Below are 27,516 nucleotides of genomic sequence, written 5' to 3'. Positions count from 1 at the left end.
GGCAAGGGGAAGGAAGGGAAGCTTCTCTCCCTCTGCCCGCCTTTGCTCACAGGGCTGGGTGAAGTCAGGGAGTTCTCCCTTTCACCGAGAAACGTGCGGGCTGCTGTTGCCTGTGCGCTCTCTTCTTTGGAAAAGAGTCTGCAGTTGCACGCTTTGCACCGTGGAAAGGCAGCGGGGTCTGCTGAGATTTCTTCCCCAGGCGCTTTGCTCTCCCTGGGCCAAAGCGAGCCTTCACGATAGCTGAACGCTAACACTGCATACGCGTTGTTGTTGGGGAACGGGGCTGCCGCCAGGCAGTTCTCCGGGGGAAAACGGCCCTTCGCGAAGGGCCGTTTCGCCGAGCTCCCTGCGGGAAAGCGAAAGCAAAGGACGCTTTTCTCCTTCTAACTGCTTTCGTCAGAGGAACGGGGGAAGTCACAGTGTTCTTTCTCTCCCTGAGATACGCACAATCTGATGTTGCCTCCGAGCTCCGTTCTCGGCAAAGAACTGAAACGGACATAGGTTCCTGTGGGGAAGCCCACGGCTTTGCTGGGATTTCTCTGGGCACAAGCACTATCTTGTCAGGGCAACGCCGCATGGGACTTGCTCTGCCAGGAGAGAGCTGCCACGTCGTCCTCTGGGCTGGGAAACCTTGCTTTGGCCAGTGCCAATGGACCGAATTCAGGCCGAAAGAAAAGAGACTAGGAAAAGGCCTTCTCTCCCCGGCTGCTTTCCCAGTCTCTTCCTAAGAGCAAAAACTCTGTCGTTGCTCCTCTGGCAGGAGAGCTGCACCGCGATGTAGTTTTGCAGAAGAAGCCTTGCGTTTGCGAGAGCAAACGAGGACTGCACGGCGGGCAAGGGGAAGGAAGGGAAGCTTCTCTCCCTCTGCCCGCCTTTGCTCACAGGGCTGGGTGAAGTCAGGGAGTTCTCCCTTTCACCGAGAAACGTGCGGGCTGCTGTTGCCTGTGCGCTCTCTTCTTTGGAAAAGAGTCTGCAGTTGCACGCTTTGCACCGTGGAAAGGCAGCGGGGTCTGCTGAGATTTCTTCCCCAGGCGCTTTGCTCTCCCTGGGCCAAAGCGAGCCTTCACGATAGCTGAACGCTAACACTGCATACGCGTTGTTGTTGGGGAACGGGCCTGCCGCCAGGCAGTTCTCCGGGGGAAAACGGCCCTTCGCGAAGGGCCGTTTCGCCGAGCTCCCTGCGGGAAAGCGAAAGCAAAGGACGCTTTTCTCCCTGTAACTGCTTTCGTCAGAGGAACGGGGGAAGTCACAGTGTTCTTACTCTCCCTGAGAAACGCACAATCTGATGTTGCCTCCGAGCTCCGTTCTCGGCAAAGAACTGAAACGGACATAGGTTCCTGTGGGGAAGCCCACGGCTTTGCTGGGATTTCTCTGGGCAGTGTGTTTTCCTTGGGCCTCAGCGTACCCACACTATCTCGTCAGGGCAACGCTGCATGGGACTTCCTCTGCCAGGAGAGAGCTGCCGCGTCGTCCGTTGGGCTGGGAAACCTTGCTTTGGCCAGTGCCAATGGACCGAATTCAGGCCGAAAGAAAAGAGACTAGGAAAAGGCCTTCTCTCCCCGGCTGCTTTCCCAGTCTCTTCCTAAGAGCAAAAACTCTGTCGTTGCTCCTCTGGCAGGAGAGCTGCACCGCGATGTAGTTTTGCAGAAGAAGCCTTGCGTTTGCGAGAGCAAACGAGGACTGCACGGCGGGCAAGGGGAAGGAAGGGAAGCTTCTCTCCCTCTGCCCGCCTTTGCTCACAGGGCTGGGTGAAGTCAGGGAGTTCTCCCTTTCACCGAGAAACGTGCGGGCTGCTGTTGCCTGTGCGCTCTCTTCTTTGGAAAAGAGTCTGCAGTTGCACGCTTTGCACCGTGGAAAGGCAGCGGGGTCTGCTGAGATTTCTTCCCCAGGCGCTTTGCTCTCCCTGGGCCAAAGCGAGCCTTCACGATAGCTGAACGCTAACACTGCATACGCGTTGTTGTTGGGGAACGGGGCTGCCGCCAGGCAGTTCTCCGGGGGAAAACGGCCCTTCGCGAAGGGCCGTTTCGCCGAGCTCCCTGCGGGAAAGCGAAAGCAAAGGACGCTTTTCTCCCTGTAACTGCTTTCGTCAGAGGAACGGGGGAAGTCACAGTGTTCTTACTCTCCCTGAGAAACGCACAATCTGATGTTGCCTCCGAGCTCCGTTCTCGGCAAAGAACTGAAACGGACATAGGTTCCTGTGGGGAAGCCCACGGCTTTGCTGGGATTTCTCTGGGCAGTGTGTTTTCCTTGGGCCTCAGTGTACCCACACTATCTCGTCAGGGCAACGCTGCATGGGACTTCCTCTGCCAGGAGAGAGCTGCCCCGTCGTCCGTTGGGCTGGGAAACCTTGCTTTGGCCAGTGCCAATGGACCGAATTCAGGCCGAAAGAAAAGAGACTAGGAAAAGGCCTTCTCTCCCCGGCTGCTTTCCCAGTCTCTTCCTAAGAGCAAAAACTCTGTCGTTGCTCCTCTGGCAGGAGAGCTGCACCGCGATGTAGTTTTGCAGAAGAAGCCTTGCGTTTGCGAGAGCAAACGAGGACTGCACGGCGGGCAAGGGGAAGGAAGGGAAGCTTCTCTCCCTCTGCCCGCCTTTGCTCACAGGGCTGGGTGAAGTCAGGGAGTTCTCCCTTTCACCGAGAAACGTGCGGGCTGCTGTTGCCTGTGCGCTCTCTTCTTTGGAAAAGAGTCTGCAGTTGCACGCTTTGCACCGTGGAAAGGCAGCGGGGTCTGCTGAGATTTCTTCCCCAGGCGCTTTGCTCTCCCTGGGCCAAAGCGAGCCTTCACGATAGCTGAACGCTAACACTGCATACGCGTTGTTGTTGGGGAACGGGGCTGCCGCCAGGCAGTTCTCCGGGGGAAAACGGCCCTTCGCGAAGGGCCGTTTCGCCGAGCTCCCTGCGGGAAAGCGAAAGCAAAGGACGCTTTTCTCCTTCTAACTGCTTTCGTCAGAGGAACGGGGGAAGTCACAGTGTTCTTTCTCTCCCTGAGATACGCACAATCTGATGTTGCCTCCGAGCTCCGTTCTCGGCAAAGAACTGAAACGGACATAGGTTCCTGTGGGGAAGCCCACGGCTTTGCTGGGATTTCTCTGGGCAGTGTGTTTTCCTTGGGCCTCAGTGTACCCACACTATCTCGTCAGGGCAACGCTGCATGGGACTTCCTCTGCCAGGAGAGAGCTGCCCCGTCGTCCGTTGGGCTGGGAAACCTTGCTTTGGCCAGTGCCAATGGACCGAATTCAGGCCGAAAGAAAAGAGACTAGGAAAAGGCCTTCTCTCCCCGGCTGCTTTCCCAGTCTCTTCCTAAGAGCAAAAACTCTGTCGTTGCTCCTCTGGCAGGAGAGCTGCACCGCGATGTAGTTTTGCAGAAGAAGCCTTGCGTTTGCGAGAGCAAACGAGGACTGCACGGCGGGCAAGGGGAAGGAAGGGAAGCTTCTCTCCCTCTGCCCGCCTTTGCTCACAGGGCTGGGTGAAGTCAGGGAGTTCTCCCTTTCACCGAGAAACGTGCGGGCTGCTGTTGCCTGTGCGCTCTCTTCTTTGGAAAAGAGTCTGCAGTTGCACGCTTTGCACCGTGGAAAGGCAGCGGAGTCTGCTGAGATTTCTTCCCCAGGCGCTTTGCTCTCCCTGGGCCAAAGCGAGCCTTCACGATAGCTGAACGCTAACACTGCATACGCGTTGTTGTTGGAGAACGGGGCAGCCGCCAGGCAGTTCTCCGGGGGAAAACGGCCCTTCGCGAAGGGCCGTTTCGCCGAGCTCCCTGCGGGAAAGCGAAAGCAAAGGACGCTTTTCTCCTTCTAACTGCTTTCGTCAGAGGAACGGGGGAAGTCACAGTGTTCTTTCTCTCCCTGAGATACGCACAATCTGATGTTGCCTCCGAGCTCCGTTCTCGGCAAAGAACTGAAACGGACATAGGTTCCTGTGGGGAAGCCCACGGCTTTGCTGGGATTTCTCTGGGCACAAGCACTATCTTGTCAGGGCAACGCCGCATGGGACTTGCTCTGCCAGGAGAGAGCTGCCACGTCGTCCTCTGGGCTGGGAAACCTTGCTTTGGCCAGTGCCAATGGACCGAATTCAGGCCGAAAGAAAAGAGACTAGGAAAAGGCCTTCTCTCCCCGGCTGCTTTCCCAGTCTCTTCCTAAGAGCAAAAACTCTGTCGTTGCTCCTCTGGCAGGAGAGCTGCACCGCGATGTAGTTTTGCAGAAGAAGCCTTGCGTTTGCGAGAGCAAACGAGGACTGCACGGCGGGCAAGGGGAAGGAAGGGAAGCTTCTCTCCCTCTGCCCGCCTTTGCTCACAGGGCTGGGTGAAGTCAGGGAGTTCTCCCTTTCACCGAGAAACGTGCGGGCTGCTGTTGCCTGTGCGCTCTCTTCTTTGGAAAAGAGTCTGCAGTTGCACGCTTTGCACCGTGGAAAGGCAGCGGGGTCTGCTGAGATTTCTTCCCCAGGCGCTTTGCTCTCCCTGGGCCAAAGCGAGCCTTCACGATAGCTGAACGCTAACACTGCATACGCGTTGTTGTTGGGGAACGGGGCTGCCGCCAGGCAGTTCTCCGGGGGAAAACGGCCCTTCGCGAAGGGCCGTTTCGCCGAGCTCCCTGCGGGAAAGCGAAAGCAAAGGACGCTTTTCTCCTTCTAACTGCTTTCGTCAGAGGAACGGGGGAAGTCACAGTGTTCTTTCTCTCCCTGAGATACGCACAATCTGATGTTGCCTCCGAGCTCCGTTCTCGGCAAAGAACTGAAACGGACATAGGTTCCTGTGGGGAAGCCCACGGCTTTGCTGGGATTTCTCTGGGCACAAGCACTATCTTGTCAGGGCAACGCCGCATGGGACTTGCTCTGCCAGGAGAGAGCTGCCACGTCGTCCTCTGGGCTGGGAAACCTTGCTTTGGCCAGTGCCAATGGACCGAATTCAGGCCGAAAGAAAAGAGACTAGGAAAAGGCCTTCTCTCCCCGGCTGCTTTCCCAGTCTCTTCCTAAGAGCAAAAACTCTGTCGTTGCTCCTCTGGCAGGAGAGCTGCACCGCGATGTAGTTTTGCAGAAGAAGCCTTGCGTTTGCGAGAGCAAACGAGGACTGCACGGCGGGCAAGGGGAAGGAAGGGAAGCTTCTCTCCCTCTGCCCGCCTTTGCTCACAGGGCTGGGTGAAGTCAGGGAGTTCTCCCTTTCACCGAGAAACGTGCGGGCTGCTGTTGCCTGTGCGCTCTCTTCTTTGGAAAAGAGTCTGCAGTTGCACGCTTTGCACCGTGGAAAGGCAGCGGGGTCTGCTGAGATTTCTTCCCCAGGCGCTTTGCTCTCCCTGGGCCAAAGCGAGCCTTCACGATAGCTGAACGCTAACACTGCATACGCGTTGTTGTTGGGGAACGGGGCTGCCGCCAGGCAGTTCTCCGGGGGAAAACGGCCCTTCGCGAAGGGCCGTTTCGCCGAGCTCCCTGCGGGAAAGCGAAAGCAAAGGACGCTTTTCTCCCTGTAACTGCTTTCGTCAGAGGAACGGGGGAAGTCACAGTGTTCTTACTCTCCCTGAGAAACGCACAATCTGATGTTGCCTCCGAGCTCCGTTCTCGGCAAAGAACTGAAACGGACATAGGTTCCTGTGGGGAAGCCCACGGCTTTGCTGGGATTTCTCTGGGCAGTGTGTTTTCCTTGGGCCTCAGCGTACCCACACTATCTCGTCAGGGCAACGCTGCATGGGACTTCCTCTGCCAGGAGAGAGCTGCCGCGTCGTCCGTTGGGCTGGGAAACCTTGCTTTGGCCAGTGCCAATGGACCGAATTCAGGCCGAAAGAAAAGAGACTAGGAAAAGGCCTTCTCTCCCCGGCTGCTTTCCCAGTCTCTTCCTAAGAGCAAAAACTCTGTCGTTGCTCCTCTGGCAGGAGAGCTGCACCGCGATGTAGTTTTGCAGAAGAAGCCTTGCGTTTGCGAGAGCAAACGAGGACTGCACGGCGGGCAAGGGGAAGGAAGGGAAGCTTCTCTCCCTCTGCCCGCCTTTGCTCACAGGGCTGGGTGAAGTCAGGGAGTTCTCCCTTTCACCGAGAAACGTGCGGGCTGCTGTTGCCTGTGCGCTCTCTTCTTTGGAAAAGAGTCTGCAGTTGCACGCTTTGCACCGTGGAAAGGCAGCGGGGTCTGCTGAGATTTCTTCCCCAGGCGCTTTGCTCTCCCTGGGCCAAAGCGAGCCTTCACGATAGCTGAACGCTAACACTGCATACGCGTTGTTGTTGGGGAACGGGGCTGCCGCCAGGCAGTTCTCCGGGGGAAAACGGCCCTTCGCGAAGGGCCGTTTCGCCGAGCTCCCTGCGGGAAAGCGAAAGCAAAGGACGCTTTTCTCCTTCTAACTGCTTTCGTCAGAGGAACGGGGGAAGTCACAGTGTTCTTTCTCTCCCTGAGATACGCACAATCTGATGTTGCCTCCGAGCTCCGTTCTCGGCAAAGAACTGAAACGGACATAGGTTCCTGTGGGGAAGCCCACGGCTTTGCTGGGATTTCTCTGGGCACAAGCACTATCTTGTCAGGGCAACGCCGCATGGGACTTGCTCTGCCAGGAGAGAGCTGCCACGTCGTCCTCTGGGCTGGGAAACCTTGCTTTGGCCAGTGCCAATGGACCGAATTCAGGCCGAAAGAAAAGAGACTAGGAAAAGGCCTTCTCTCCCCGGCTGCTTTCCCAGTCTCTTCCTAAGAGCAAAAACTCTGTCGTTGCTCCTCTGGCAGGAGAGCTGCACCGCGATGTAGTTTTGCAGAAGAAGCCTTGCGTTTGCGAGAGCAAACGAGGACTGCACGGCGGGCAAGGGGAAGGAAGGGAAGCTTCTCTCCCTCTGCCCGCCTTTGCTCACAGGGCTGGGTGAAGTCAGGGAGTTCTCCCTTTCACCGAGAAACGTGCGGGCTGCTGTTGCCTGTGCGCTCTCTTCTTTGGAAAAGAGTCTGCAGTTGCACGCTTTGCACCGTGGAAAGGCAGCGGGGTCTGCTGAGATTTCTTCCCCAGGCGCTTTGCTCTCCCTGGGCCAAAGCGAGCCTTCACGATAGCTGAACGCTAACACTGCATACGCGTTGTTGTTGGAGAACGGGGCAGCCGCCAGGCAGTTCTCCGGGGGAAAACGGCCCTTCGCGAAGGGCCGTTTCGCCGAGCTCCCTGCGGGAAAGCGAAAGCAAAGGACGCTTTTCTCCTTCTAACTGCTTTCGTCAGAGGAACGGGGGAAGTCACAGTGTTCTTACTCTCCCTGAGAAACGCACAATCTGATGTTGCCTCCGAGCTCCGTTCTCGGCAAAGAACTGAAACGGACATAGGTTCCTGTGGGGAAGCCCACGGCTTTGCTGGGATTTCTCTGGGCAGTGTGTTTTCCTTGGGCCTCAGCGTACCCACACTATCTCGTCAGGGCAACGCTGCATGGGACTTCCTCTGCCAGGAGAGAGCTGCCGCGTCGTCCGTTGGGCTGGGAAACCTTGCTTTGGCCAGTGCCAATGGACCGAATTCAGGCCGAAAGAAAAGAGACTAGGAAAAGGCCTTCTCTCCCCGGCTGCTTTCCCAGTCTCTTCCTAAGAGCAAAAACTCTGTCGTTGCTCCTCTGGCAGGAGAGCTGCACCGCGATGTAGTTTTGCAGAAGAAGCCTTGCGTTTGCGAGAGCAAACGAGGACTGCACGGCGGGCAAGGGGAAGGAAGGGAAGCTTCTCTCCCTCTGCCCGCCTTTGCTCACAGGGCTGGGTGAAGTCAGGGAGTTCTCCCTTTCACCGAGAAACGTGCGGGCTGCTGTTGCCTGTGCGCTCTCTTCTTTGGAAAAGAGTCTGCAGTTGCACGCTTTGCACCGTGGAAAGGCAGCGGGGTCTGCTGAGATTTCTTCCCCAGGCGCTTTGCTCTCCCTGGGCCAAAGCGAGCCTTCACGATAGCTGAACGCTAACACTGCATACGCGTTGTTGTTGGAGAACGGGGCTGCCGCCAGGCAGTTCTCCGGGGGAAAACGGCCCTTCGCGAAGGGCCGTTTCGCCGAGCTCCCTGCGGGAAAGCGAAAGCAAAGGACGCTTTTCTCCTTCTAACTGCTTTCGTCAGAGGAACGGGGGAAGTCACAGTGTTCTTTCTCTCCCTGAGATACGCACAATCTGATGTTGCCTCCGAGCTCCGTTCTCGGCAAAGAACTGAAACGGACATAGGTTCCTGTGGGGAAGCCCACGGCTTTGCTGGGATTTCTCTGGGCACAAGCACTATCTTGTCAGGGCAACGCCGCATGGGACTTGCTCTGCCAGGAGAGAGCTGCCACGTCGTCCTCTGGGCTGGGAAACCTTGCTTTGGCCAGTGCCAATGGACCGAATTCAGGCCGAAAGAAAAGAGACTAGGAAAAGGCCTTCTCTCCCCGGCTGCTTTCCCAGTCTCTTCCTAAGAGCAAAAACTCTGTCGTTGCTCCTCTGGCAGGAGAGCTGCACCGCGATGTAGTTTTGCAGAAGAAGCCTTGCGTTTGCGAGAGCAAACGAGGACTGCACGGCGGGCAAGGGGAAGGAAGGGAAGCTTCTCTCCCTCTGCCCGCCTTTGCTCACAGGGCTGGGTGAAGTCAGGGAGTTCTCCCTTTCACCGAGAAACGTGCGGGCTGCTGTTGCCTGTGCGCTCTCTTCTTTGGAAAAGAGTCTGCAGTTGCACGCTTTGCACCGTGGAAAGGCAGCGGGGTCTGCTGAGATTTCTTCCCCAGGCGCTTTGCTCTCCCTGGGCCAAAGCGAGCCTTCACGATAGCTGAACGCTAACACTGCATACGCGTTGTTGTTGGAGAACGGGGCAGCCGCCAGGCAGTTCTCCGGGGGAAAACGGCCCTTCGCGAAGGGCCGTTTCGCCGAGCTCCCTGCGGGAAAGCGAAAGCAAAGGACGCTTTTCTCCTTCTAACTGCTTTCGTCAGAGGAACGGGGGAAGTCACAGTGTTCTTTCTCTCCCTGAGATACGCACAATCTGATGTTGCCTCCGAGCTCCGTTCTCGGCAAAGAACTGAAACGGACATAGGTTCCTGTGGGGAAGCCCACGGCTTTGCTGGGATTTCTCTGGGCACAAGCACTATCTTGTCAGGGCAACGCCGCATGGGACTTGCTCTGCCAGGAGAGAGCTGCCACGTCGTCCTCTGGGCTGGGAAACCTTGCTTTGGCCAGTGCCAATGGACCGAATTCAGGCCGAAAGAAAAGAGACTAGGAAAAGGCCTTCTCTCCCCGGCTGCTTTCCCAGTCTCTTCCTAAGAGCAAAAACTCTGTCGTTGCTCCTCTGGCAGGAGAGCTGCACCGCGATGTAGTTTTGCAGAAGAAGCCTTGCGTTTGCGAGAGCAAACGAGGACTGCACGGCGGGCAAGGGGAAGGAAGGGAAGCTTCTCTCCCTCTGCCCGCCTTTGCTCACAGGGCTGGGTGAAGTCAGGGAGTTCTCCCTTTCACCGAGAAACGTGCGGGCTGCTGTTGCCTGTGCGCTCTCTTCTTTGGAAAAGAGTCTGCAGTTGCACGCTTTGCACCGTGGAAAGGCAGCGGGGTCTGCTGAGATTTCTTCCCCAGGCGCTTTGCTCTCCCTGGGCCAAAGCGAGCCTTCACGATAGCTGAACGCTAACACTGCATACGCGTTGTTGTTGGAGAACGGGGCTGCCGCCAGGCAGTTCTCCGGGGGAAAACGGCCCTTCGCGAAGGGCCGTTTCGCCGAGCTCCCTGCGGGAAAGCGAAAGCAAAGGACGCTTTTCTCCCTGTAACTGCTTTCGTCAGAGGAACGGGGGAAGTCACAGTGTTCTTACTCTCCCTGAGAAACGCACAATCTGATGTTGCCTCCGAGCTCCGTTCTCGGCAAAGAACTGAAACGGACATAGGTTCCTGTGGGGAAGCCCACGGCTTTGCTGGGATTTCTCTGGGCAGTGTGTTTTCCTTGGGCCTCAGTGTACCCACACTATCTCGTCAGGGCAACGCTGCATGGGACTTCCTCTGCCAGGAGAGAGCTGCCCCGTCGTCCGTTGGGCTGGGAAACCTTGCTTTGGCCAGTGCCAATGGACCGAATTCAGGCCGAAAGAAAAGAGACTAGGAAAAGGCCTTCTCTCCCCGGCTGCTTTCCCAGTCTCTTCCTAAGAGCAAAAACTCTGTCGTTGCTCCTCTGGCAGGAGAGCTGCACCGCGATGTAGTTTTGCAGAAGAAGCCTTGCGTTTGCGAGAGCAAACGAGGACTGCACGGCGGGCAAGGGGAAGGAAGGGAAGCTTCTCTCCCTCTGCCCGCCTTTGCTCACAGGGCTGGGTGAAGTCAGGGAGTTCTCCCTTTCACCGAGAAACGTGCGGGCTGCTGTTGCCTGTGCGCTCTCTTCTTTGGAAAAGAGTCTGCAGTTGCACGCTTTGCACCGTGGAAAGGCAGCGGGGTCTGCTGAGATTTCTTCCCCAGGCGCTTTGCTCTCCCTGGGCCAAAGCGAGCCTTCACGATAGCTGAACGCTAACACTGCATACGCGTTGTTGTTGGGGAACGGGGCAGCCGCCAGGCAGTTCTCCGGGGGAAAACGGCCCTTCGCGAAGGGCCGTTTCGCCGAGCTCCCTGCGGGAAAGCGAAAGCAAAGGACGCTTTTCTCCTTCTAACTGCTTTCGTCAGAGGAACGGGGGAAGTCACAGTGTTCTTTCTCTCCCTGAGATACGCACAATCTGATGTTGCCTCCGAGCTCCGTTCTCGGCAAAGAACTGAAACGGACATAGGTTCCTGTGGGGAAGCCCACGGCTTTGCTGGGATTTCTCTGGGCACAAGCACTATCTTGTCAGGGCAACGCCGCATGGGACTTGCTCTGCCAGGAGAGAGCTGCCACGTCGTCCTCTGGGCTGGGAAACCTTGCTTTGGCCAGTGCCAATGGACCGAATTCAGGCCGAAAGAAAAGAGACTAGGAAAAGGCCTTCTCTCCCCGGCTGCTTTCCCAGTCTCTTCCTAAGAGCAAAAACTCTGTCGTTGCTCCTCTGGCAGGAGAGCTGCACCGCGATGTAGTTTTGCAGAAGAAGCCTTGCGTTTGCGAGAGCAAACGAGGACTGCACGGCGGGCAAGGGGAAGGAAGGGAAGCTTCTCTCCCTCTGCCCGCCTTTGCTCACAGGGCTGGGTGAAGTCAGGGAGTTCTCCCTTTCACCGAGAAACGTGCGGGCTGCTGTTGCCTGTGCGCTCTCTTCTTTGGAAAAGAGTCTGCAGTTGCACGCTTTGCACCGTGGAAAGGCAGCGGGGTCTGCTGAGATTTCTTCCCCAGGCGCTTTGCTCTCCCTGGGCCAAAGCGAGCCTTCACGATAGCTGAACGCTAACACTGCATACGCGTTGTTGTTGGGGAACGGGGCTGCCGCCAGGCAGTTCTCCGGGGGAAAACGGCCCTTCGCGAAGGGCCGTTTCGCCGAGCTCCCTGCGGGAAAGCGAAAGCAAAGGACGCTTTTCTCCTTCTAACTGCTTTCGTCAGAGGAACGGGGGAAGTCACAGTGTTCTTTCTCTCCCTGAGATACGCACAATCTGATGTTGCCTCCGAGCTCCGTTCTCGGCAAAGAACTGAAACGGACATAGGTTCCTGTGGGGAAGCCCACGGCTTTGCTGGGATTTCTCTGGGCACAAGCACTATCTTGTCAGGGCAACGCCGCATGGGACTTGCTCTGCCAGGAGAGAGCTGCCACGTCGTCCTCTGGGCTGGGAAACCTTGCTTTGGCCAGTGCCATTGGACCGAATTCAGGCCGAAAGAAAAGAGACTAGGAAAAGGCCTTCTCTCCCCGGCTGCTTTCCCAGTCTCTTCCTAAGAGCAAAAACTCTGTCGTTGCTCCTCTGGCAGGAGAGCTGCACCGCGATGTAGTTTTGCAGAAGAAGCCTTGCGTTTGCGAGAGCAAACGAGGACTGCACGGCGGGCAAGGGGAAGGAAGGGAAGCTTCTCTCCCTCTGCCCGCCTTTGCTCACAGGGCTGGGTGAAGTCAGGGAGTTCTCCCTTTCACCGAGAAACGTGCGGGCTGCTGTTGCCTGTGCGCTCTCTTCTTTGGAAAAGAGTCTGCAGTTGCACGCTTTGCACCGTGGAAAGGCAGCGGGGTCTGCTGAGATTTCTTCCCCAGGCGCTTTGCTCTCCCTGGGCCAAAGCGAGCCTTCACGATAGCTGAACGCTAACACTGCATACGCGTTGTTGTTGGGGAACGGGCCTGCCGCCAGGCAGTTCTCCGGGGGAAAACGGCCCTTCGCGAAGGGCCGTTTCGCCGAGCTCCCTGCGGGAAAGCGAAAGCAAAGGACGCTTTTCTCCCTGTAACTGCTTTCGTCAGAGGAACGGGGGAAGTCACAGTGTTCTTACTCTCCCTGAGAAACGCACAATCTGATGTTGCCTCCGAGCTCCGTTCTCGGCAAAGAACTGAAACGGACATAGGTTCCTGTGGGGAAGCCCACGGCTTTGCTGGGATTTCTCTGGGCAGTGTGTTTTCCTTGGGCCTCAGCGTACCCACACTATCTCGTCAGGGCAACGCTGCATGGGACTTCCTCTGCCAGGAGAGAGCTGCCGCGTCGTCCGTTGGGCTGGGAAACCTTGCTTTGGCCAGTGCCAATGGACCGAATTCAGGCCGAAAGAAAAGAGACTAGGAAAAGGCCTTCTCTCCCCGGCTGCTTTCCCAGTCTCTTCCTAAGAGCAAAAACTCTGTCGTTGCTCCTCTGGCAGGAGAGCTGCACCGCGATGTAGTTTTGCAGAAGAAGCCTTGCGTTTGCGAGAGCAAACGAGGACTGCACGGCGGGCAAGGGGAAGGAAGGGAAGCTTCTCTCCCTCTGCCCGCCTTTGCTCACAGGGCTGGGTGAAGTCAGGGAGTTCTCCCTTTCACCGAGAAACGTGCGGGCTGCTGTTGCCTGTGCGCTCTCTTCTTTGGAAAAGAGTCTGCAGTTGCACGCTTTGCACCGTGGAAAGGCAGCGGGGTCTGCTGAGATTTCTTCCCCAGGCGCTTTGCTCTCCCTGGGCCAAAGCGAGCCTTCACGATAGCTGAACGCTAACACTGCATACGCGTTGTTGTTGGGGAACGGGGCTGCCGCCAGGCAGTTCTCCGGGGGAAAACGGCCCTTCGCGAAGGGCCGTTTCGCCGAGCTCCCTGCGGGAAAGCGAAAGCAAAGGACGCTTTTCTCCTTCTAACTGCTTTCGTCAGAGGAACGGGGGAAGTCACAGTGTTCTTTCTCTCCCTGAGATACGCACAATCTGATGTTGCCTCCGAGCTCCGTTCTCGGCAAAGAACTGAAACGGACATAGGTTCCTGTGGGGAAGCCCACGGCTTTGCTGGGATTTCTCTGGGCACAAGCACTATCTTGTCAGGGCAACGCCGCATGGGACTTGCTCTGCCAGGAGAGAGCTGCCACGTCGTCCTCTGGGCTGGGAAACCTTGCTTTGGCCAGTGCCAATGGACCGAATTCAGGCCGAAAGAAAAGAGACTAGGAAAAGGCCTTCTCTCCCCGGCTGCTTTCCCAGTCTCTTCCTAAGAGCAAAAACTCTGTCGTTGCTCCTCTGGCAGGAGAGCTGCACCGCGATGTAGTTTTGCAGAAGAAGCCTTGCGTTTGCGAGAGCAAACGAGGACTGCACGGCGGGCAAGGGGAAGGAAGGGAAGCTTCTCTCCCTCTGCCCGCCTTTGCTCACAGGGCTGGGTGAAGTCAGGGAGTTCTCCCTTTCACCGAGAAACGTGCGGGCTGCTGTTGCCTGTGCGCTCTCTTCTTTGGAAAAGAGTCTGCAGTTGCACGCTTTGCACCGTGGAAAGGCAGCGGGGTCTGCTGAGATTTCTTCCCCAGGCGCTTTGCTCTCCCTGGGCCAAAGCGAGCCTTCACGATAGCTGAACGCTAACACTGCATACGCGTTGTTGTTGGAGAACGGGGCTGCCGCCAGGCAGTTCTCCGGGGGAAAACGGCCCTTCGCGAAGGGCCGTTTCGCCGAGCTCCCTGCGGGAAAGCGAAAGCAAAGGACGCTTTTCTCCCTGTAACTGCTTTCGTCAGAGGAACGGGGGAAGTCACAGTGTTCTTACTCTCCCTGAGAAACGCACAATCTGATGTTGCCTCCGAGCTCCGTTCTCGGCAAAGAACTGAAACGGACATAGGTTCCTGTGGGGAAGCCCACGGCTTTGCTGGGATTTCTCTGGGCAGTGTGTTTTCCTTGGGCCTCAGTGTACCCACACTATCTCGTCAGGGCAACGCTGCATGGGACTTCCTCTGCCAGGAGAGAGCTGCCCCGTCGTCCGTTGGGCTGGGAAACCTTGCTTTGGCCAGTGCCAATGGACCGAATTCAGGCCGAAAGAAAAGAGACTAGGAAAAGGCCTTCTCTCCCCGGCTGCTTTCCCAGTCTCTTCCTAAGAGCAAAAACTCTGTCGTTGCTCCTCTGGCAGGAGAGCTGCACCGCGATGTAGTTTTGCAGAAGAAGCCTTGCGTTTGCGAGAGCAAACGAGGACTGCACGGCGGGCAAGGGGAAGGAAGGGAAGCTTCTCTCCCTCTGCCCGCCTTTGCTCACAGGGCTGGGTGAAGTCAGGGAGTTCTCCCTTTCACCGAGAAACGTGCGGGCTGCTGTTGCCTGTGCGCTCTCTTCTTTGGAAAAGAGTCTGCAGTTGCACGCTTTGCACCGTGGAAAGGCAGCGGGGTCTGCTGAGATTTCTTCCCCAGGCGCTTTGCTCTCCCTGGGCCAAAGCGAGCCTTCACGATAGCTGAACGCTAACACTGCATACGCGTTGTTGTTGGGGAACGGGGCAGCCGCCAGGCAGTTCTCCGGGGGAAAACGGCCCTTCGCGAAGGGCCGTTTCGCCGAGCTCCCTGCGGGAAAGCGAAAGCAAAGGACGCTTTTCTCCTTCTAACTGCTTTCGTCAGAGGAACGGGGGAAGTCACAGTGTTCTTTCTCTCCCTGAGATACGCACAATCTGATGTTGCCTCCGAGCTCCGTTCTCGGCAAAGAACTGAAACGGACATAGGTTCCTGTGGGGAAGCCCACGGCTTTGCTGGGATTTCTCTGGGCACAAGCACTATCTTGTCAGGGCAACGCCGCATGGGACTTGCTCTGCCAGGAGAGAGCTGCCACGTCGTCCTCTGGGCTGGGAAACCTTGCTTTGGCCAGTGCCAATGGACCGAATTCAGGCCGAAAGAAAAGAGACTAGGAAAAGGCCTTCTCTCCCCGGCTGCTTTCCCAGTCTCTTCCTAAGAGCAAAAACTCTGTCGTTGCTCCTCTGGCAGGAGAGCTGCACCGCGATGTAGTTTTGCAGAAGAAGCCTTGCGTTTGCGAGAGCAAACGAGGACTGCACGGCGGGCAAGGGGAAGGAAGGGAAGCTTCTCTCCCTCTGCCCGCCTTTGCTCACAGGGCTGGGTGAAGTCAGGGAGTTCTCCCTTTCACCGAGAAACGTGCGGGCTGCTGTTGCCTGTGCGCTCTCTTCTTTGGAAAAGAGTCTGCAGTTGCACGCTTTGCACCGTGGAAAGGCAGCGGGGTCTGCTGAGATTTCTTCCCCAGGCGCTTTGCTCTCCCTGGGCCAAAGCGAGCCTTCACGATAGCTGAACGCTAACACTGCATACGCGTTGTTGTTGGGGAACGGGGCTGCCGCCAGGCAGTTCTCCGGGGGAAAACGGCCCTTCGCGAAGGGCCGTTTCGCCGAGCTCCCTGCGGGAAAGCGAAAGCAAAGGACGCTTTTCTCCTTCTAACTGCTTTCGTCAGAGGAACGGGGGAAGTCACAGTGTTCTTTCTCTCCCTGAGATACGCACAATCTGATGTTGCCTCCGAGCTCCGTTCTCGGCAAAGAACTGAAACGGACATAGGTTCCTGTGGGGAAGCCCACGGCTTTGCTGGGATTTCTCTGGGCACAAGCACTATCTTGTCAGGGCAACGCCGCATGGGACTTGCTCTGCCAGGAGAGAGCTGCCACGTCGTCCTCTGGGCTGGGAAACCTTGCTTTGGCCAGTGCCAATGGACCGAATTCAGGCCGAAAGAAAAGAGACTAGGAAAAGGCCTTCTCTCCCCGGCTGCTTTCCCAGTCTCTTCCTAAGAGCAAAAACTCTGTCGTTGCTCCTCTGGCAGGAGAGCTGCACCGCGATGTAGTTTTGCAGAAGAAGCCTTGCGTTTGCGAGAGCAAACGAGGACTGCACGGCGGGCAAGGGGAAGGAAGGGAAGCTTCTCTCCCTCTGCCCGCCTTTGCTCACAGGGCTGGGTGAAGTCAGGGAGTTCTCCCTTTCACCGAGAAACGTGCGGGCTGCTGTTGCCTGTGCGCTCTCTTCTTTGGAAAAGAGTCTGCAGTTGCACGCTTTGCACCGTGGAAAGGCAGCGGGGTCTGCTGAGATTTCTTCCCCAGGCGCTTTGCTCTCCCTGGGCCAAAGCGAGCCTTCACGATAGCTGAACGCTAACACTGCATACGCGTTGTTGTTGGGGAACGGGGCTGCCGCCAGGCAGTTCTCCGGGGGAAAACGGCCCTTCGCGAAGGGCCGTTTCGCCGAGCTCCCTGCGGGAAAGCGAAAGCAAAGGACGCTTTTCTCCTTCTAACTGCTTTCGTCAGAGGAACGGGGGAAGTCACAGTGTTCTTTCTCTCCCTGAGATACGCACAATCTGATGTTGCCTCCGAGCTCCGTTCTCGGCAAAGAACTGAAACGGACATAGGTTCCTGTGGGGAAGCCCACGGCTTTGCTGGGATTTCTCTGGGCACAAGCACTATCTTGTCAGGGCAACGCCGCATGGGACTTGCTCTGCCAGGAGAGAGCTGCCACGTCGTCCTCTGGGCTGGGAAACCTTGCTTTGGCCAGTGCCAATGGACCGAATTCAGGCCGAAAGAAAAGAGACTAGGAAAAGGCCTTCTCTCCCCGGCTGCTTTCCCAGTCTCTTCCTAAGAGCAAAAACTCTGTCGTTGCTCCTCTGGCAGGAGAGCTGCACCGCGATGTAGTTTTGCAGAAGAAGCCTTGCGTTTGCGAGAGCAAACGAGGACTGCACGGCGGGCAAGGGGAAGGAAGGGAAGCTTCTCTCCCTCTGCCCGCCTTTGCTCACAGGGCTGGGTGAAGTCAGGGAGTTCTCCCTTTCACCGAGAAACGTGCGGGCTGCTGTTGCCTGTGCGCTCTCTTCTTTGGAAAAGAGTCTGCAGTTGCACGCTTTGCACCGTGGAAAGGCAGCGGGGTCTGCTGAGATTTCTTCCCCAGGCGCTTTGCTCTCCCTGGGCCAAAGCGAGCCTTCACGATAGCTGAACGCTAACACTGCATACGCGTTGTTGTTGGGGAACGGGCCTGCCGCCAGGCAGTTCTCCGGGGGAAAACGGCCCTTCGCGAAGGGCCGTTTCGCCGAGCTCCCTGCGGGAAAGCGAAAGCAAAGGACGCTTTTCTCCCTGTAACTGCTTTCGTCAGAGGAACGGGGGAAGTCACAGTGTTCTTACTCTCCCTGAGAAACGCACAATCTGATGTTGCCTCCGAGCTCCGTTCTCGGCAAAGAACTGAAACGGACATAGGTTCCTGTGGGGAAGCCCACGGCTTTGCTGGGATTTCTCTGGGCAGTGTGTTTTCCTTGGGCCTCAGCGTACCCACACTATCTCGTCAGGGCAACGCTGCATGGGACTTCCTCTGCCAGGAGAGAGCTGCCGCGTCGTCCGTTGGGCTGGGAAACCTTGCTTTGGCCAGTGCCAATGGACCGAATTCAGGCCGAAAGAAAAGAGACTAGGAAAAGGCCTTCTCTCCCCGGCTGCTTTCCCAGTCTCTTCCTAAGAGCAAAAACTCTGTCGTTGCTCCTCTGGCAGGAGAGCTGCACCGCGATGTAGTTTTGCAGAAGAAGCCTTGCGTTTGCGAGAGCAAACGAGGACTGCACGGCGGGCAAGGGGAAGGAAGGGAAGCTTCTCTCCCTCTGCCCGCCTTTGCTCACAGGGCTGGGTGAAGTCAGGGAGTTCTCCCTTTCACCGAGAAACGTGCGGGCTGCTGTTGCCTGTGCGCTCTCTTCTTTGGAAAAGAGTCTGCAGTTGCACGCTTTGCACCGTGGAAAGGCAGCGGGGTCTGCTGAGATTTCTTCCCCAGGCGCTTTGCTCTCCCTGGGCCAAAGCGAGCCTTCACGATAGCTGAACGCTAACACTGCATACGCGTTGTTGTTGGGGAACGGGGCTGCCGCCAGGCAGTTCTCCGGGGGAAAACGGCCCTTCGCGAAGGGCCGTTTCGCCGAGCTCCCTGCGGGAAAGCGAAAGCAAAGGACGCTTTTCTCCTTCTAACTGCTTTCGTCAGAGGAACGGGGGAAGTCACAGTGTTCTTTCTCTCCCTGAGATACGCACAATCTGATGTTGCCTCCGAGCTCCGTTCTCGGCAAAGAACTGAAACGGACATAGGTTCCTGTGGGGAAGCCCACGGCTTTGCTGGGATTTCTCTGGGCACAAGCACTATCTTGTCAGGGCAACGCCGCATGGGACTTGCTCTGCCAGGAGAGAGCTGCCACGTCGTCCTCTGGGCTGGGAAACCTTGCTTTGGCCAGTGCCAATGGACCGAATTCAGGCCGAAAGAAAAGAGACTAGGAAAAGGCCTTCTCTCCCCGGCTGCTTTCCCAGTCTCTTCCTAAGAGCAAAAACTCTGTCGTTGCTCCTCTGGCAGGAGAGCTGCACCGCGATGTAGTTTTGCAGAAGAAGCCTTGCGTTTGCGAGAGCAAACGAGGACTGCACGGCGGGCAAGGGGAAGGAAGGGAAGCTTCTCTCCCTCTGCCCGCCTTTGCTCACAGGGCTGGGTGAAGTCAGGGAGTTCTCCCTTTCACCGAGAAACGTGCGGGCTGCTGTTGCCTGTGCGCTCTCTTCTTTGGAAAAGAGTCTGCAGTTGCACGCTTTGCACCGTGGAAAGGCAGCGGGGTCTGCTGAGATTTCTTCCCCAGGCGCTTTGCTCTCCCTGGGCCAAAGCGAGCCTTCACGATAGCTGAACGCTAACACTGCATACGCGTTGTTGTTGGGGAACGGGCCTGCCGCCAGGCAGTTCTCCGGGGGAAAACGGCCCTTCGCGAAGGGCCGTTTCGCCGAGCTCCCTGCGGGAAAGCGAAAGCAAAGGACGCTTTTCTCCCTGTAACTGCTTTCGTCAGAGGAACGGGGGAAGTCACAGTGTTCTTACTCTCCCTGAGAAACGCACAATCTGATGTTGCCTCCGAGCTCCGTTCTCGGCAAAGAACTGAAACGGACATAGGTTCCTGTGGGGAAGCCCACGGCTTTGCTGGGATTTCTCTGGGCAGTGTGTTTTCCTTGGGCCTCAGCGTACCCACACTATCTCGTCAGGGCAACGCTGCATGGGACTTCCTCTGCCAGGAGAGAGCTGCCGCGTCGTCCGTTGGGCTGGGAAACCTTGCTTTGGCCAGTGCCAATGGACCGAATTCAGGCCGAAAGAAAAGAGACTAGGAAAAGGCCTTCTCTCCCCGGCTGCTTTCCCAGTCTCTTCCTAAGAGCAAAAACTCTGTCGTTGCTCCTCTGGCAGGAGAGCTGCACCGCGATGTAGTTTTGCAGAAGAAGCCTTGCGTTTGCGAGAGCAAACGAGGACTGCACGGCGGGCAAGGGGAAGGAAGGGAAGCTTCTCTCCCTCTGCCCGCCTTTGCTCACAGGGCTGGGTGAAGTCAGGGAGTTCTCCCTTTCACCGAGAAACGTGCGGGCTGCTGTTGCCTGTGCGCTCTCTTCTTTGGAAAAGAGTCTGCAGTTGCACGCTTTGCACCGTGGAAAGGCAGCGGGGTCTGCTGAGATTTCTTCCCCAGGCGCTTTGCTCTCCCTGGGCCAAAGCGAGCCTTCACGATAGCTGAACGCTAACACTGCATACGCGTTGTTGTTGGGGAACGGGGCTGCCGCCAGGCAGTTCTCCGGGGGAAAACGGCCCTTCGCGAAGGGCCGTTTCGCCGAGCTCCCTGCGGGAAAGCGAAAGCAAAGGACGCTTTTCTCCTTCTAACTGCTTTCGTCAGAGGAACGGGGGAAGTCACAGTGTTCTTTCTCTCCCTGAGATACGCACAATCTGATGTTGCCTCCGAGCTCCGTTCTCGGCAAAGAACTGAAACGGACATAGGTTCCTGTGGGGAAGCCCACGGCTTTGCTGGGATTTCTCTGGGCACAAGCACTATCTTGTCAGGGCAACGCCGCATGGGACTTGCTCTGCCAGGAGAGAGCTGCCACGTCGTCCTCTGGGCTGGGAAACCTTGCTTTGGCCAGTGCCAATGGACCGAATTCAGGCCGAAAGAAAAGAGACTAGGAAAAGGCCTTCTCTCCCCGGCTGCTTTCCCAGTCTCTTCCTAAGAGCAAAAACTCTGTCGTTGCTCCTCTGGCAGGAGAGCTGCACCGCGATGTAGTTTTGCAGAAGAAGCCTTGCGTTTGCGAGAGCAAACGAGGACTGCACGGCGGGCAAGGGGAAGGAAGGGAAGCTTCTCTCCCTCTGCCCGCCTTTGCTCACAGGGCTGGGTGAAGTCAGGGAGTTCTCCCTTTCACCGAGAAACGTGCGGGCTGCTGTTGCCTGTGCGCTCTCTTCTTTGGAAAAGAGTCTGCAGTTGCACGCTTTGCACCGTGGAAAGGCAGCGGGGTCTGCTGAGATTTCTTCCCCAGGCGCTTTGCTCTCCCTGGGCCAAAGCGAGCCTTCACGATAGCTGAACGCTAACACTGCATACGCGTTGTTGTTGGGGAACGGGGCTGCCGCCAGGCAGTTCTCCGGGGGAAAACGGCCCTTCGCGAAGGGCCGTTTCGCCGAGCTCCCTGCGGGAAAGCGAAAGCAAAGGACGCTTTTCTCCCTGTAACTGCTTTCGTCAGAGGAACGGGGGAAGTCACAGTGTTCTTACTCTCCCTGAGAAACGCACAATCTGATGTTGCCTCCGAGCTCCGTTCTCGGCAAAGAACTGAAACGGACATAGGTTCCTGTGGGGAAGCCCACGGCTTTGCTGGGATTTCTCTGGGCAGTGTGTTTTCCTTGGGCCTCAGCGTACCCACACTATCTCGTCAGGGCAACGCTGCATGGGACTTCCTCTGCCAGGAGAGAGCTGCCGCGTCGTCCGTTGGGCTGGGAAACCTTGCTTTGGCCAGTGCCAATGGACCGAATTCAGGCCGAAAGAAAAGAGACTAGGAAAAGGCCTTCTCTCCCCGGCTGCTTTCCCAGTCTCTTCCTAAGAGCAAAAACTCTGTCGTTGCTCCTCTGGCAGGAGAGCTGCACCGCGATGTAGTTTTGCAGAAGAAGCCTTGCGTTTGCGAGAGCAAACGAGGACTGCACGGCGGGCAAGGGGAAGGAAGGGAAGCTTCTCTCCCTCTGCCCGCCTTTGCTCACAGGGCTGGGTGAAGTCAGGGAGTTCTCCCTTTCACCGAGAAACGTGCGGGCTGCTGTTGCCTGTGCGCTCTCTTCTTTGGAAAAGAGTCTGCAGTTGCACGCTTTGCACCGTGGAAAGGCAGCGGGGTCTGCTGAGATTTCTTCCCCAGGCGCTTTGCTCTCCCTGGGCCAAAGCGAGCCTTCACGATAGCTGAACGCTAACACTGCATACGCGTTGTTGTTGGGGAACGGGGCTGCCGCCAGGCAGTTCTCCGGGGGAAAACGGCCCTTCGCGAAGGGCCGTTTCGCCGAGCTCCCTGCGGGAAAGCGAAAGCAAAGGACGCTTTTCTCCTTCTAACTGCTTTCGTCAGAGGAACGGGGGAAGTCACAGTGTTCTTTCTCTCCCTGAGATACGCACAATCTGATGTTGCCTCCGAGCTCCGTTCTCGGCAAAGAACTGAAACGGACATAGGTTCCTGTGGGGAAGCCCACGGCTTTGCTGGGATTTCTCTGGGCACAAGCACTATCTTGTCAGGGCAACGCCGCATGGGACTTGCTCTGCCAGGAGAGAGCTGCCACGTCGTCCTCTGGGCTGGGAAACCTTGCTTTGGCCAGTGCCAATGGACCGAATTCAGGCCGAAAGAAAAGAGACTAGGAAAAGGCCTTCTCTCCCCGGCTGCTTTCCCAGTCTCTTCCTAAGAGCAAAAACTCTGTCGTTGCTCCTCTGGCAGGAGAGCTGCACCGCGATGTAGTTTTGCAGAAGAAGCCTTGCGTTTGCGAGAGCAAACGAGGACTGCACGGCGGGCAAGGGGAAGGAAGGGAAGCTTCTCTCCCTCTGCCCGCCTTTGCTCACAGGGCTGGGTGAAGTCAGGGAGTTCTCCCTTTCACCGAGAAACGTGCGGGCTGCTGTTGCCTGTGCGCTCTCTTCTTTGGAAAAGAGTCTGCAGTTGCACGCTTTGCACCGTGGAAAGGCAGCGGGGTCTGCTGAGATTTCTTCCCCAGGCGCTTTGCTCTCCCTGGGCCAAAGCGAGCCTTCACGATAGCTGAACGCTAACACTGCATACGCGTTGTTGTTGGGGAACGGGCCTGCCGCCAGGCAGTTCTCCGGGGGAAAACGGCCCTTCGCGAAGGGCCGTTTCGCCGAGCTCCCTGCGGGAAAGCGAAAGCAAAGGACGCTTTTCTCCCTGTAACTGCTTTCGTCAGAGGAACGGGGGAAGTCACAGTGTTCTTACTCTCCCTGAGAAACGCACAATCTGATGTTGCCTCCGAGCTCCGTTCTCGGCAAAGAACTGAAACGGACATAGGTTCCTGTGGGGAAGCCCACGGCTTTGCTGGGATTTCTCTGGGCAGTGTGTTTTCCTTGGGCCTCAGCGTACCCACACTATCTCGTCAGGGCAACGCTGCATGGGACTTCCTCTGCCAGGAGAGAGCTGCCGCGTCGTCCGTTGGGCTGGGAAACCTTGCTTTGGCCAGTGCCAATGGACCGAATTCAGGCCGAAAGAAAAGAGACTAGGAAAAGGCCTTCTCTCCCCGGCTGCTTTCCCAGTCTCTTCCTAAGAGCAAAAACTCTGTCGTTGCTCCTCTGGCAGGAGAGCTGCACCGCGATGTAGTTTTGCAGAAGAAGCCTTGCGTTTGCGAGAGCAAACGAGGACTGCACGGCGGGCAAGGGGAAGGAAGGGAAGCTTCTCTCCCTCTGCCCGCCTTTGCTCACAGGGCTGGGTGAAGTCAGGGAGTTCTCCCTTTCACCGAGAAACGTGCGGGCTGCTGTTGCCTGTGCGCTCTCTTCTTTGGAAAAGAGTCTGCAGTTGCACGCTTTGCACCGTGGAAAGGCAGCGGGGTCTGCTGAGATTTCTTCCCCAGGCGCTTTGCTCTCCCTGGGCCAAAGCGAGCCTTCACGATAGCTGAACGCTAACACTGCATACGCGTTGTTGTTGGGGAACGGGGCTGCCGCCAGGCAGTTCTCCGGGGGAAAACGGCCCTTCGCGAAGGGCCGTTTCGCCGAGCTCCCTGCGGGAAAGCGAAAGCAAAGGACGCTTTTCTCCCTGTAACTGCTTTCGTCAGAGGAACGGGGGAAGTCACAGTGTTCTTACTCTCCCTGAGAAACGCACAATCTGATGTTGCCTCCGAGCTCCGTTCTCGGCAAAGAACTGAAACGGACATAGGTTCCTGTGGGGAAGCCCACGGCTTTGCTGGGATTTCTCTGGGCAGTGTGTTTTCCTTGGGCCTCAGTGTACCCACACTATCTCGTCAGGGCAACGCTGCATGGGACTTCCTCTGCCAGGAGAGAGCTGCCCCGTCGTCCGTTGGGCTGGGAAACCTTGCTTTGGCCAGTGCCAATGGACCGAATTCAGGCCGAAAGAAAAGAGACTAGGAAAAGGCCTTCTCTCCCCGGCTGCTTTCCCAGTCTCTTCCTAAGAGCAAAAACTCTGTCGTTGCTCCTCTGGCAGGAGAGCTGCACCGCGATGTAGTTTTGCAGAAGAAGCCTTGCGTTTGCGAGAGCAAACGAGGACTGCACGGCGGGCAAGGGGAAGGAAGGGAAGCTTCTCTCCCTCTGCCCGCCTTTGCTCACAGGGCTGGGTGAAGTCAGGGAGTTCTCCCTTTCACCGAGAAACGTGCGGGCTGCTGTTGCCTGTGCGCTCTCTTCTTTGGAAAAGAGTCTGCAGTTGCACGCTTTGCACCGTGGAAAGGCAGCGGGGTCTGCTGAGATTTCTTCCCCAGGCGCTTTGCTCTCCCTGGGCCAAAGCGAGCCTTCACGATAGCTGAACGCTAACACTGCATACGCGTTGTTGTTGGGGAACGGGGCTGCCGCCAGGCAGTTCTCCGGGGGAAAACGGCCCTTCGCGAAGGGCCGTTTCGCCGAGCTCCCTGCGGGAAAGCGAAAGCAAAGGACGCTTTTCTCCTTCTAACTGCTTTCGTCAGAGGAACGGGGGAAGTCACAGTGTTCTTTCTCTCCCTGAGATACGCACAATCTGATGTTGCCTCCGAGCTCCGTTCTCGGCAAAGAACTGAAACGGACATAGGTTCCTGTGGGGAAGCCCACGGCTTTGCTGGGATTTCTCTGGGCACAAGCACTATCTTGTCAGGGCAACGCCGCATGGGACTTGCTCTGCCAGGAGAGAGCTGCCACGTCGTCCTCTGGGCTGGGAAACCTTGCTTTGGCCAGTGCCAATGGACCGAATTCAGGCCGAAAGAAAAGAGACTAGGAAAAGGCCTTCTCTCCCCGGCTGCTTTCCCAGTCTCTTCCTAAGAGCAAAAACTCTGTCGTTGCTCCTCTGGCAGGAGAGCTGCACCGCGATGTAGTTTTGCAGAAGAAGCCTTGCGTTTGCGAGAGCAAACGAGGACTGCACGGCGGGCAAGGGGAAGGAAGGGAAGCTTCTCTCCCTCTGCCCGCCTTTGCTCACAGGGCTGGGTGAAGTCAGGGAGTTCTCCCTTTCACCGAGAAACGTGCGGGCTGCTGTTGCCTGTGCGCTCTCTTCTTTGGAAAAGAGTCTGCAGTTGCACGCTTTGCACCGTGGAAAGGCAGCGGGGTCTGCTGAGATTTCTTCCCCAGGCGCTTTGCTCTCCCTGGGCCAAAGCGAGCCTTCACGATAGCTGAACGCTAACACTGCATACGCGTTGTTGTTGGGGAACGGGGCTGCCGCCAGGCAGTTCTCCAGGGGAAAACGGCCCTTCGCGAAGGGCCGTTTCGCCGAGCTCCCTGCGGGAAAGCGAAAGCAAAGGACGCTTTTCTCCTTCTAACTGCTTTCGTCAGAGGAACGGGGGAAGTCACAGTGTTCTTTCTCTCCCTGAGATACGCACAATCTGATGTTGCCTCCGAGCTCCGTTCTCGGCAAAGAACTGAAACGGACATAGGTTCCTGTGGGGAAGCCCACGGCTTTGCTGGGATTTCTCTGGGCAGTGTGTTTTCCTTGGGCCTCAGCGTACCCACACTATCTCGTCAGGGCAACGCTGCATGGGACTTCCTCTGCCAGGAGAGAGCTGCCGCGTCGTCCGTTGGGGTGGGAAACCTTGCTTTGGCCAGTGCCAATGGACCGAATTCAGGCCGAAAGAAAAGAGACTAGGAAAAGGCCTTCTCTCCCCGGCTGCTTTCCCAGTCTCTTCCTAAGAGCAAAAACTCTGTCGTTGCTCCTCTGGCAGGAGAGCTGCACCGCGATGTAGTTTTGCAGAAGAAGCCTTGCGTTTGCGAGAGCAAACGAGGACTGCACGGCGGGCAAGGGGAAGGAAGGGAAGCTTCTCTCCCTCTGCCCGCCTTTGCTCACAGGGCTGGGTGAAGTCAGGGAGTTCTCCCTTTCACCGAGAAACGTGCGGGCTGCTGTTGCCTGTGCGCTCTCTTCTTTGGAAAAGAGTCTGCAGTTGCACGCTTTGCACCGTGGAAAGGCAGCGGGGTCTGCTGAGATTTCTTCCCCAGGCGCTTTGCTCTCCCTGGGCCAAAGCGAGCCTTCACGATAGCTGAACGCTAACACTGCATACGCGTTGTTGTTGGAGAACGGGGCAGCCGCCAGGCAGTTCTCCGGGGGAAAACGGCCCTTCGCGAAGGGCCGTTTCGCCGAGCTCCCTGCGGGAAAGCGAAAGCAAAGGACGCTTTTCTCCTTCTAACTGCTTTCGTCAGAGGAACGGGGGAAGTCACAGTGTTCTTTCTCTCCCTGAGATACGCACAATCTGATGTTGCCTCCGAGCTCCGTTCTCGGCAAAGAACTGAAACGGACATAGGTTCCTGTGGGGAAGCCCACGGCTTTGCTGGGATTTCTCTGGGCACAAGCACTATCTTGTCAGGGCAACGCCGCATGGGACTTGCTCTGCCAGGAGAGAGCTGCCACGTCGTCCTCTGGGCTGGGAAACCTTGCTTTGGCCAGTGCCAATGGACCGAATTCAGGCCGAAAGAAAAGAGACTAGGAAAAGGCCTTCTCTCCCCGGCTGCTTTCCCAGTCTCTTCCTAAGAGCAAAAACTCTGTCGTTGCTCCTCTGGCAGGAGAGCTGCACCGCGATGTAGTTTTGCAGAAGAAGCCTTGCGTTTGCGAGAGCAAACGAGGACTGCACGGCGGGCAAGGGGAAGGAAGGGAAGCTTCTCTCCCTCTGCCCGCCTTTGCTCACAGGGCTGGGTGAAGTCAGGGAGTTCTCCCTTTCACCGAGAAACGTGCGGGCTGCTGTTGCCTGTGCGCTCTCTTCTTTGGAAAAGAGTCTGCAGTTGCACGCTTTGCACCGTGGAAAGGCAGCGGGGTCTGCTGAGATTTCTTCCCCAGGCGCTTTGCTCTCCCTGGGCCAAAGCGAGCCTTCACGATAGCTGAACGCTAACACTGCATACGCGTTGTTGTTGGGGAACGGGGCTGCCGCCAGGCAGTTCTCCGGGGGAAAACGGCCCTTCGCGAAGGGCCGTTTCGCCGAGCTCCCTGCGGGAAAGCGAAAGCAAAGGACGCTTTTCTCCTTCTAACTGCTTTCGTCAGAGGAACGGGGGAAGTCACAGTGTTCTTTCTCTCCCTGAGATACGCACAATCTGATGTTGCCTCCGAGCTCCGTTCTCGGCAAAGAACTGAAACGGACATAGGTTCCTGTGGGGAAGCCCACGGCTTTGCTGGGATTTCTCTGGGCACAAGCACTATCTTGTCAGGGCAACGCCGCATGGGACTTGCTCTGCCAGGAGAGAGCTGCCACGTCGTCCTCTGGGCTGGGAAACCTTGCTTTGGCCAGTGCCAATGGACCGAATTCAGGCCGAAAGAAAAGAGACTAGGAAAAGGCCTTCTCTCCCCGGCTGCTTTCCCAGTCTCTTCCTAAGAGCAAAAACTCTGTCGTTGCTCCTCTGGCAGGAGAGCTGCACCGCGATGTAGTTTTGCAGAAGAAGCCTTGCGTTTGCGAGAGCAAACGAGGACTGCACGGCGGGCAAGGGGAAGGAAGGGAAGCTTCTCTCCCTCTGCCCGCCTTTGCTCACAGGGCTGGGTGAAGTCAGGGAGTTCTCCCTTTCACCGAGAAACGTGCGGGCTGCTGTTGCCTGTGCGCTCTCTTCTTTGGAAAAGAGTCTGCAGTTGCACGCTTTGCACCGTGGAAAGGCAGCGGGGTCTGCTGAGATTTCTTCCCCAGGCGCTTTGCTCTCCCTGGGCCAAAGCGAGCCTTCACGATAGCTGAACGCTAACACTGCATACGCGTTGTTGTTGGGGAACGGGGCTGCCGCCAGGCAGTTCTCCGGGGGAAAACGGCCCTTCGCGAAGGGCCGTTTCGCCGAGCTCCCTGCGGGAAAGCGAAAGCAAAGGACGCTTTTCTCCCTGTAACTGCTTTCGTCAGAGGAACGGGGGAAGTCACAGTGTTCTTACTCTCCCTGAGAAACGCACAATCTGATGTTGCCTCCGAGCTCCGTTCTCGGCAAAGAACTGAAACGGACATAGGTTCCTGTGGGGAAGCCCACGGCTTTG

This window comes from Elephas maximus, chromosome 23 (assembly GCF_024166365.1).
Source record: "Elephas maximus indicus isolate mEleMax1 chromosome 23, mEleMax1 primary haplotype, whole genome shotgun sequence".
Lineage (NCBI taxonomy): Eukaryota > Metazoa > Chordata > Mammalia > Proboscidea > Elephantidae > Elephas > Elephas maximus.
Note: the sequence above shows the minus strand (reverse complement) of the source record.